This window comes from Vidua chalybeata, chromosome 1, assembly GCF_026979565.1.
Source record: "Vidua chalybeata isolate OUT-0048 chromosome 1, bVidCha1 merged haplotype, whole genome shotgun sequence".
Taxonomy (NCBI): domain Eukaryota; kingdom Metazoa; phylum Chordata; class Aves; order Passeriformes; family Viduidae; genus Vidua; species Vidua chalybeata.
The window spans coordinates 46,657,848-46,669,685 of record NC_071530.1 but is presented as its reverse complement, the minus strand read 5'-3'; positions in this window follow the sequence as shown (position 1 = coordinate 46,669,685).

The window sequence follows — 11,838 nt, the reverse complement described above, 5'->3', positions numbered from 1 at the left end:
ACCCATTTACTAGCATGTGTGTTTGATTTTGGAAGGATTTAGAGAAGGATAAACTAAACTTTCCCTGAGGCAGAGATTTTCTACTTCCTCAGGATTACTGAAGTCTAAGCACACAATTTGTACAAGCTGTAATACCACCTCCCAGAACTATTCTGTGACTGAGAAAGATTGAAAGGCTATGGGGAGACACAGCCATCACATTCAACTAGAGAAAAACATCAATAAATTATTCTTCTTCATTGAATTAAATATAAAATGAAGGATGAACATTTGAAGAAATGAAAAGCTGATTTGACTTTGAGAGAATGGCTAATGCAAAATACAGTTATGAGAATCTTAAATACAGTCTTTCTCCAAATCTTTCTAAGGTAAGTGATATTAAAATGGTGGAAAGATTTAGTCTGGCTAAAGATGTATTTCCACATATGTGACAACATAAACAAAAGTGCCACTGGTGAATTCATTGTCCCCCAGCCAGCACTCATGCCAGTATGAAATTTCATGTAGTCAGGGCCATAAATCAGATCAGGAATTGGTCCAGATTAAACTCATCTGGGAAAATAATTTTTTCTTTTTTTTTTTTACATCAGCTGACTTTGTAGTCTCATTCATCACACAGCTACAGGAACCTTCAAACGACCAAGGAGAAAAAGCATCATGGAGAAATACACAGATAGTCAACCAGCTTTTTCAGTGGCTAGGTCAAACAAGACTCATAGGAGCCTGGGATACTGGACCTTCAGAACAGCCCTGCTCAGTCAGGCCCTACCAAAAAAACTTCTGAACTCTTACCTAAGTTCAATGAAATTTCATGAGGAGGTAGAGCTCTAATAGGATATTTCATACAGGTTTTGGTGAAACTGGTACACAGGAGGAAGGCAAGAGAGGTCAGTGTTTTCTTCTGCACTGCAAAAGCAGCAGAACCCAGCTGCCTGATTACCTCTGCCCCAAAACACTATTGTCTCTGTGCAGGTATAGTGAGGACATGGGAAACGGGGGTTATTATGGTAAAGGAGAGAAAGCTAAAGAAAGCAGGCTTTACTGTTCATAGGGCTATTAATTAGGGTTTTTTTTCTTTGGAAAGTGCTTATATTTCAGAGCTTTTTCCCGCAGCTTTGTGCATAAAAGCAAGAGAGAGACCTTTCACTGGAAGGATCGAGATGCCTACGAGGTATCTGTAAGGCATACTGGTTGCATCAGCCTGATTTTAAGATATTATTTCCATCCTCATACTCCAGACAGAAAAGCCCCTCTCCTGCCTCATATCTGCAGATTGTGCTTAAGGAGTGTATGCACATCCCTGCCCCTTTCCTGGCAGCCCCATAGCTCAAGGGCATGGAAACAGAGGCTCCAGCTGCCATGCCCTTCCTGAGTTAGCACAGGTGGGACCAGCACCTGCTGCAGGGTGGACCAAGAAAGAGAGGCTGTCTGAATGTTGTTTGGAGTGCTGGATACTCCAGCAAATCACCCATGTGGCCTACAGGGACTACAGTCCTGTTTCCAAGGGCACAACAAAAAGCCAGAGGGGGCTGCAGGTAGGTCCAACCCAAGGTCCTGTAGACTTGCAGGCATAAAAATATCAGCGCAGGTTTGGAAAGCAAGCTGTGGAGCTGAAGCATTTCTGTGGGTCTTGTGAAGTGCACAGGTTCAAGGGGACTGGCTTGGGGACAGTGAGAACGTGGAGTGTGTTTGTCAGCATTTGACCTGCAGACTCCCACAGCTCTGGAGAAGAACAGTGATGTGTGCTTCTCTAATATAGTGGGTTATTTCCTAAGGTGTGGTTGAGTCATATTTATCCCCTTTATTATCTGCTGATAGTTTAGCCAAGTCAACCAAACTTAAGGGTGAACAAGGCTTCCTAGTTTGGGCCCCTTCACCAATGCAAGTGGAATCTGCTGCAAAGGGCTAAACACTTGCAGCTGTCCATGAAGCCACTAGGAAATTTGACTGCAAAGTATCAGTTTAGACCAGGTGATGCAAGGCTCCTGTGTCCATGGAGATGGAAGGATGGGCTTCCTCACAGGGGTGTTGGGGATATAATTTCATTGATGTGTCTAATGCAAATCTGTGGTGTGATAATGGCTGTGAAATAGAAATCTAAGGCAGCACATCTGAAAAGTGTGGAGTAAAGGAGGTGTGTGGCCATGCACTGAACACTTGGGATAAACTAATGAAAAAGAATTCATCAGGGTAGCCTATTTCATGTGCTGTATAAATCAAATATAGTTTGTGGCAGTAATTCTGTTCTATAATGTATGTCCACATGTAGAAAGAATAAATAATAAAAATAATCAAAGAATAAATTAACTGTCACACGCAACCAAAATTTTGGCTTGGGCTAGTTTTGGAGGGATTAACTTTGACACATCTGTGGCTTTTCCAGTGTGCTGTGTGGTCCAAGGGCACGTGAATAGTGGATTTATGTTAGGCACAATGCAGGATCAGAGTTTTCATCCATGGTACCCTCACAGTGCTTTATCCTCAGAGTACATTTTACCAGACAGTTTTAGAAAGCTTTGACAGCTCGAAAGGCTGCCTGCTTTCTGAGTACAAAGCCAATGTCAGCAGCTCCACAAACTGCTGTTGCTGCCAGAAGGCATGGTCTGCTGGCTCTCCATCTCCACCCTCTCCTTTAGTTAGCTGAGACCTTCCTGCAGCTTTATGAGTAACAGGATATAGGAAACAGGTCAAGGTAAGACTTGGTGTTGCTGAAATTAAAGCTGATTTAAAGCACCTGTGTAAATTGTGTGTAGACATGTGTAGCCAACAGCTGAGAGATGAAGGTGAAGGAAACATGCACACTGGAAAACCTTTAGCAAGCCCTCTATGACTCTTGCTGTATGTTACAAAGTCACACCCTAAAGCCTGTAATTGTGAAAAGTGGGTACTGGTTTTGATATCAAAGTTGAGTATCTGTGAAGATAAGCATTGTGAGGTTGTGAATGTGTCCTAGGTAGAGAACTGACCACAGCTGAATACCTTACCAGCTCTGCTTGAGAGCTCTTCTGTTGCAAGGGAACTCCATACTAAAGCTGCAGATAGATTTTCTGTCGTTTATAAAAGCACCACATCTCTGCCTTTTCTAAATATCTCTGGGGATGGTGACTCAACCACTCCCTTGGGCCGCCTCTTCCAGCACTTGACAACCCTTCTTGTGGAGAAATTTTCATAGTATCCAAGCTAAACCTTCCTAGTACAGAGCTGTAAGATTTTAGCAGTTGTTGTCCCAGACACTGAAGCGCTGAAAAAATAATGACTGATGTGTTGAACATGACTCAGTACCCAGTAACAGCCCACATGGAGTGGGACAGTGCCCTCCTATTATGCAAAGGCCTGAAGGAGTTTCTGGAATCTTGCACATCGAGGATACCTGGCACCTAGAAGACCTGAATTACAGTTGTCTGGCTGGAAGACTGTTTATTTGCTAACTGAGATCAGTTTGTTACCTGGCAGCACACTGTAGCATCTGCTAATTGACTGGGAATAAAGCTCAGTGACAACAAGGAATTTAGAAACACTGAACTGAAGGAATGCACATCACCAGCTTCAATCCAAGGGTCCAAAGTCATGGTCCAAAGTGGCTGAGGTTTGCTTTCAGTTCAATGTTTCATATGCTGTTATCTGTATAAATTCAGTATGTCAGAGCTCTAGAAAATTGCTTTTCTTGCCTTTTCATATTCTCCATATGTTTTTGCTCAGGTAACTGCAGAAAGACAGCTCATTTCAGTGTAAAATTTCTTATGTCAATATTTTATCCTTTGTAAGCTGTATAACTAGATGAGATGTTAATACATAACCCAGAAAAGAATTCTCACTTTAAATGGAAATGCAAAAATAATGGAATTTTGCCATTCTGGAAATAGTTGTTTTCCTTTGGATTTAGGTTGATTTAAACACTCTTTTTTCAAGTGCTGGCTTACAGCTAAGAACAAGGAGTGAGCCTGACCCTGATGCTTCTTGACATGGTGTTGCTGCCTGTGTACAAATAAGGACGGGATGGATAAAGGGCTGGGAGCATATTGACTCTGCAGGCAGGGATTTAAAGATAGCAGCTGGCATAAAAGCAGAGGTGTAAAGCTTTCATATCGGTACCTCAAATGACAAAGGCAAAGTAGCTGCAGCAGTGCTGGCCCTGAATGTTTAGGCAGAAATGCGTCTGAGTTGCAGCGGTCTTCGTATTCTGCCCGGTCAGATGAAAAACCACCTTGTGTGCCTCTGTACAGCGGTGTTTGCATCCCTAACACTGCTCTGCCAGTGTGAAGGAGAGCAGAGATCCCAATTATTGCTCTGCCAGTGTGAGGGAGAGCAGAGAGATGCCCAGGCATCGCTGAGGGATCCTCACCTCCTGCGGCCCAGAGAACACCTGGAGACATTGCAGGAGTGTGGGGCTCTTGTCTGAACTACAATGGGGCTGAGAAGCACAGCTCTGGTTCCTACCTCCAGACGAGTATATTTCAAAGAAGGTAAAGAAACAGCCTCAGAGCCTTGCAGCAAGCTCAGTGTGGTGTAAATTCTTGAGGCAATGCAAGTAACGAGGAATTCAAAGTGTAGTTAAAGGTCATGAACTTCGCTTTCAGTACTACAGCAAAATACAATTAAAAAGAGACATATAAATAACAAATATGTGTGTCTTGATGAATATAATGGCATTTTGAAAAGGACAAAGGATTCCCCTGAATAATATTTAAACTTTCATGTTGCAAATTGCTCGAATGAATAAAAATGACATTTTTAGAAGGTCAAAAATTGCTTCATAAAGGCATCTAATCTTTAGAGTTCAGGAAAGAAATCTACTTCTTATAGCCATGCTTCTGTTCATGTTGCTCTAGACTCACTTCCAGCTGAGGAATCTGAGCTGTGGTGGAACTGACCCTCTTTGTCTCTGGATTAAGGTGTATCAGTCTGGACAGTGGCCCTTTCTGGATGCTTTTCATTGCCAGTGACTATGCAAGCTCAATAAACCTCTAGGTAAAGTCCATCCCTGTCCCAAAGAAAGCTGAGGGGGAAATTCTGAGCATTCTGTGCAAATCACAGTTTACGTGGCAAAGCAAAAATAGCAGGCAGAGGAGGCTGATAGGATTTTCTGTAGATGTGTGGTTGGCACCATTTTTCTTCAGCCCTGCATAGAGATTCTTTGTGAGCTGCCTGAAGTGTCCCTGCTCTTGCTTTTCTGCTTCTGCTCTCAGATTAGTAAGAGTAAGGGCTTCCTTACTTTCTGGGAGATGTTTAGCCATGGGCATAGAGTGTGGATGGTGGGGCCAGAAGGGTGAGGGAAAAGTAGGGGCTACCCCAGTACAGGCAACTCAGTGTCCACTACCTGGAAACAATGGATTGAACTTGTATTTTGGTGCTCAGCCTGTCTCCATTCAAATACACACCTAAATGTGTTTTTGGCATCAGTGGTGTTACAGACAACACAGTTAATTTCATACCACTATATCAAAGAATTGTCCCTACTCTTAAACCTTATCCCCCTGAGGCAAATGTCCCAGGGAATGCAGGAGGATGGGGTTGGAGAGATGGTAGCATGACCTTTTGTAGAAAGGGTAATCAGTGGGATAAAGTTGCAGATTTAAGTACCCATCTGGATTAGAGCTCTGCTGTTGCTACATTGATCCAACGTATGGAAGTGCAGTGTCTGGCTTGCTTTGAAAAATGCAGCCAGCAAGGAGCAATGTTGTCCTCTAGGAAATGTGGTCATGATCCTTCCTCCTCTCCCTCCTTGCCTGGCGGATGAGGAGAGCAGTTCAGCAGGGGATAAACCACATTGCCATCATTTGTAATGGGTTAAACAAGGGTTGTGGGAATTTTGAGCTACCAAACTCATCCCCATCTGGGAGGGAAATATGTCACAGATCCAAATCTTCTAGGGTCTGACCTCCTCATGGCAAATTCTCTTTCTTGGCCTGTATTGTTAGTCTTTTACATAGGACTGTACCTCACCTGGAAATGGCATGTGTTGTTGTGTCCCTTTATTTGTTGTTTTCTTTCTATCAATTTTGTGCAATTCCAAGGCACAGTTACAGTGTGGGCTGAGTAATTGTGTTGCTGCTTTACATGCCTCTTATATAATTATAGTTACAGAGACAATATCAGCCTCCTTCTCTCTAAAGTTGCACCATGGTAAGGCTCTTTTATCACTATTGCGTTTTGGGTAATTAATTTGGTCTGCTTAGTCTAGCACTGACTTGTAAAAAGAAGGATTTTTCTATGCTATCACCAAAGGGTAACAGGCATTATAGGCACACTTGTTCTTGGAGAGTCCCAAGGGTAACAGGGGTGCATGGCACAAGCTACAGCAATATGTGTGGTTAGCATTAGATCAAGGAACAGAAGGAATAGGAAGGCTTGGCCTGATCTCATCAGCAAATTAGATTAAATAGACTTGGCAGGCTGATTGAAGCTCTAGTTGTCAGAGTGTCAGTGAACCCTTGTTCGTGAGCTGATTGGAAAATTGCAGTTTTCGTTCTGGTAACTTTGAATGCCTTCCTTCCCTTCATCCTGCTATTGTTTCACTCTGATATTTGAGAGCTTGCTCATTGTGGTTGATATTTCCAAATAAAACAAAGTCACATTCAGTAGCAAAAGAAATACTGTTTGGGATTTTGCTGTAGGAACAGTTGTGAGAATGGAATTTTTCTGATAAATGTGTAAATAACTGAAACTTGGAGTTTGACCATCTGCCCACATCTGTTTCCAGCCAGCTTACTTGAGTATACCTTTGGATGGATGGTGACGTGTTGGGAAGGCAACTTCATTTCATCTTTCCTGCCACTCTGTACTGACTGATGAAGTGAGCTCAAGGTCACTGTGTACCCTGGTAGGTCTGACACTTCTTGCAATGGTGATGACCTGCTGTTGTTGGACTACTGAAGATGTACTATGGCAAGCATAAATGGCTGAATTGTGGGGATCAGTGATTTCACTGGTCTTTGGACCAAACCTCCCCATCCTCAGTGTGGGCTTGTTAGCAATGAATTTGTTCTTCAGGAGTTGTGGTGGGAAGTTCTAGTTAGGTCAGAGCAATGCACCCACCAGCCAGTGACAGATGCACTCTGCGCAAAGTGAGAGGCTCACTTTGGGGAAGTCTGAAGTGACACCGGGGCCTGATTCTGCCTTTGTCTTGCAATGTTAGAGAAATTTTGTCACCAGGCTCTCATGTCCACTAGATACTTTATTGTCACATACCAATCACAGTCTCTGGTAGCTCGAGCCAGGTGCCTCTAAAGATGGACCCCAAACAGAGACATTGGTTCCCTGTTTTGTTACCAAATGTTGCAATGTTGTTGTCTTCATACTCTCTTAGGTCAGATTTGGTGAGAGTTTCAGCTAATTCTGCAGTCAATGTTGTAATGTGTCTGTTCTAGTTCATATACCATGACCTAGGGGCTCTCCACTCTAGCTATTAATTTTTAAGCAATATTTAAGCTGCTAGCTTTGTCTATTGTAAATATTATTAATGCCCAGTCGTTAGCTCCAGATTTCACTTTAATCCATCTTTGACTTACACAACATAACCATAGAGTTCAGGTAAAGTTCAACTTGCAGCCTAACAAATCTAGATATTTATGTCTACTTTCAAATAATATAAAAATGTCAACAGGCAGGCTAACCAGAGACAGGTCTTAGCTGGAGCACCCGTATCTTTGTTCATTTCGTGTGTCTACAGGGTTAAGACCTTTGCAGGACCACCCTGTGTGGGAGTGAGGCAGGAATTTGTGTAGAGTTTGCTACTGGTGCCTCCAGTTTTCTGTCAGTTAAAGGTGTCTCATCAGGCTTGACAGTGTGCAGGCAATTTTGCACATGGATATGTGCACCCTTTTAGTGATCCTGGTGCAGATTTGATCTGTCAGGGCTGCTGCAGTTTGACCTCCGACTGTCCTCTACAAGCATGTCCCCACCACCTCCCAGCATGCTAGTGGTTCTCAGAAATGATCTGGCTAAAAACAACCCTAACAAGAATAAACTTTTCTTTCTGGCTTCAACAGCTGTGAGAAAACCCATTGGCTTCAAACCCCCCACCCCCCCACCCCCGGAGAGTTGCTGCCCTAAGGCCTAACAAGCTGTCAGCCTAAATGCTGCTACAGGATGCCCATCCCTTCTTTCTCAGGACCCTTGTCTGTAAGTGCATGGAGATGTAGGTGAAACTGTCTGCCCTGTTATTATCTTCTGTTGAAATCATGAAGAAGAAACCAAAGGAAAACCAGGAAGTGGGACTTATTCCATCACAACCAAGGGTTCTGCTCATGCTTCTAGATGTCTGCAATTTGCAGAGACTGCAGCCCAAAGAATTTTTAAGTGAGTAAGTCGCTAAGTGTTGTGGTGGAGGGTGGAAAAGAAATTAGATCAATTTTATCAGTCAGAGTTTAGGTGACATTTGAGATATGCTAAATTAACCTTCAAAATTTCTCCAAATGTCTTGTTTAGGAAAAAAAAAAAAAAAAAAAGATATTCAGTCTGGGTAAAACAGACAATGAATGAGTGCATGTAAACTAATTCCCTAAAGCATTCATAACTGCACTTCCTCAGCCTCCAATATTACATTAGGTAATGAATTATTTTCAAATCTGTCTTATTGAACAAAAAATACCACCGTCTGAGCTTGAAGGGGAAGAGGGAGCAATATATTTAAACTAAACCTGGATGCAGTTGAACACAGAGAGATTATTAAAAAAAAAACCCTGAATATTCACAATATTGCTTCCCCGTTCCAATTTAAAAAAATGAAAACAGGCTTAATTCTGTATTTTGTTGCTAGTACGACTTTGCCATTAGTTTGTGTGATTCCAGTTTCAGACCTTAAAAAATCTGTGATGAAAACTGAATGAAATATTAATATAGGTTAAATCTTGTGAAAATCCCTACCAGGCTTGCCTGGTGCTTGTAGGCCCTGTGCTTGCACTGCCACACGTGAGATGGTGACAAATATACACGCCCCTTCAAAGAGAACCTGTCTTTTGAGGATAGCTCAAGCATGCTAGAACCCCAGTATTGTTTCTGGAGGGAATAGATTCTGCTGGTCTAGGTGCCAGGTTCTCTCAAGGAGAAGCCTGGCCCATTGCTGCCTGGCTACAAGCATTCTGGCACTTAGACAAGGCCAGTTGTCAAGTCTTTCTGAGGCAGTACATCTCAATAGTCACAGTGGACCACACTCCCCGTGGGGATCAGCAGAATACACTGCCTTCAGGAAGGATTAATGCCCACTAATCCTCCATTCAAGAGAAAAAGACTCAGGTGTTTGCCAAGCCAATGAGCCAGTTTAGTCCTTTCCTGTCTCCCTGCACTTATTTTTTTTTTCTTTTTTTTAAATAAATCCTTCTCAAAATTACAAAAGCAGATCCAGGCAGTCACAGTGACTCAGCTGTAGAGCCATAAACAGTCCACATTGCAGATTAAATTTGAAATTGGTAATATCATTGTGCAGCACTGTGAAAATGTAAAATCACTCTTTTCCTACTTGCTACATGCAAAGTACCACATGAAAAGATTCACATCAAGCCAGAACAGTTGCTAGAAGAGGAAAAGGAGGAACTGACATCCTCAAAGTAGTTAGAAACCATCTCCCCCAGCACCCTGTTTTACCAGTACTGTAAATACAGTACTGAAAAGGGAGAAAGGAAACAGATTCAAAAGCAATATATGACAGAGCACTCATCCAGATGAATGTTACAGGGAGTGGTATTTCACCACTTTTCTGTGATATTTTTTACTTCCAAAGATAGCAATCATGATATTTTTAATCTGAAATCCACCCAGAGCTACTGCAGGTGCTGCTCATTTCAGTCAAGCATTTAAGAGTTTACAAAGATTTAAACTGATTAAGTGTTAGAGAGGAGTGATGAATTCCAAATACTGATGTGCTAATTACTTTAATGCATTTGTAGTGATTTCTTACAAGCATAATTGCCTTTCTTATTGAATCCAGCTCTCTTTGTTCCTTGGTCATGGGGCAGAATAGATAGGAGTGTCACCAAACCTCCAAAAACTGGAACAAGACTCCTTAACACCAATTTAGTGTTAAGGAGGGCATAATTTATTCAGGCACCTGGTTTCACAGTCTGTTCTTTATCTCTCTTTTTTATATCATCTTCCTGTTCTCATAAGGTAACTGTCCCAACAGTGCATAAATAGTATCACGTTGTTGTCCAAATTCTGGCTTTCTCCCAGATAAACTAAACAATGTTTGTGTGTTCCTTTTGATTTCAATGTCAAAATTTCAATTGACAATATTAGGAACAGGAAATCTCCTTCATAATCCTGTGAGTTTCTTCCTGCTACCCAACCATGGTCTTGTTCATCCCTTCTGTTAAGATGCTCAGTTTACTCTGTGTCCTGCTGGGATGAGGTTAGGAGTTTGCTTTACCCAGATTTCACCCAGCCACTGGTTTTCCTGTGTCACTTCAACATGTCCTAGAAGATACTGGGGCACTTGACTGATTTTGATTCTATATTAATAATCATTATTTTGTTTCTATCCCAAACCAAGGATGCAAAAATCATGTTGGAAGCTGGACAATCATTTTACCTTTGTTTCTTCCATTACACATTATGGCTAACTATTGCTTGAAGGGAAGAGGCAAAACCATGCAGAATATAACTCTGCTTTACAAATCACATAAACTGAAGAAGAAACTTGCTGAACTGTGCTTATAAAAGAGAAGCTCTTCAGCTTTGATACGAAAAAAAATAAGATGAGGAATCCAGTATTTCTTCCTCATGGTAGTTCCCTCCAGTAGTTAAAAACACCCAAAATCTGTAAAAGCTTTTTGAAAAAGGTGTGATTTTTATGTCTGTCCTTCCCATTGTGTGTGGAAAGGTATTGAATGACCCCTTGTTTCTTTTCCCTGATCTCCTTTGATCTCCTGATAACATTGGGAGCTCATGCTTTGTTCTTCATCATTATTATCATCTCTAGTCCCTTTCTAGTCTTGGGCATTGCATCCACAGCACTACTTTCTTTAGATAGAGGGGACATTCTTTTCCCCTTGATGCATAGTTTGGTGCTTGATTGTACTCATGCACCTTTTGTATAGGACTAATTTGCTGAATGTCCTTGCCCTGCTTTTGTGAACACTCAGCCCCCATCAATGTTTATCTGTTTGACATCTGCATAGCTTAGCAGAAGTGATTTCCTTTATATTTTCAAATCACTGATAAGTATACTGAATCAGATCAGTATGATATTTCTCCACATTCTTTTTTGATCTGCCTACAGGGTTCAGACTGCATAACACTCGGTAGCAAAGCAATTGCAAGAACCCTGGGGAAAGGACTTTCAGTGGAAGGTGATTCATCAATGCCCTCTTTGCCTGTACAATCCTGGCAGAGGGCACCTGCAGCCAGCTCTGCCTGTTCCCCACTAATCCCCTGCATTTCCTCCTGTCCCTTTTCTGTATAGCAAGTGGAGCTGGAAGATTAGATGGAAAGGAGACCCCTGTCATCAGGGATTGTGTGGGGATTGCTCTGGATTTCAACACACTGCAATATGGTGACAGGAGAATTTCTGATGCACTGTAAGGGATTTATGAAGCTGCAATGGGGTGGCAGGAGAAAGCCCTAAATGGGGGGGTTTGGAATGCCAAAATGTCATGCTGCAGTTCTGATTGTAGCTGTGGGTTGTAGTAAACAAGCTTTCCTGATAGTCACTCTACTTGAAAAGTCTTTTTTTTCCCCCTCTGCTTTTCAGCAATGCTTTAAAGAACTTAAAAGCAGCTTTACAGCAGAAGTGCTACTTCTGTCTCTGCTTGCAGGTATGCCACCTGAAATAGTATGAACCATAAATTACTTTAATAGATAACAGCAGAAACTTAAAAAATCTTTGTGATTCAAACTTCAGAG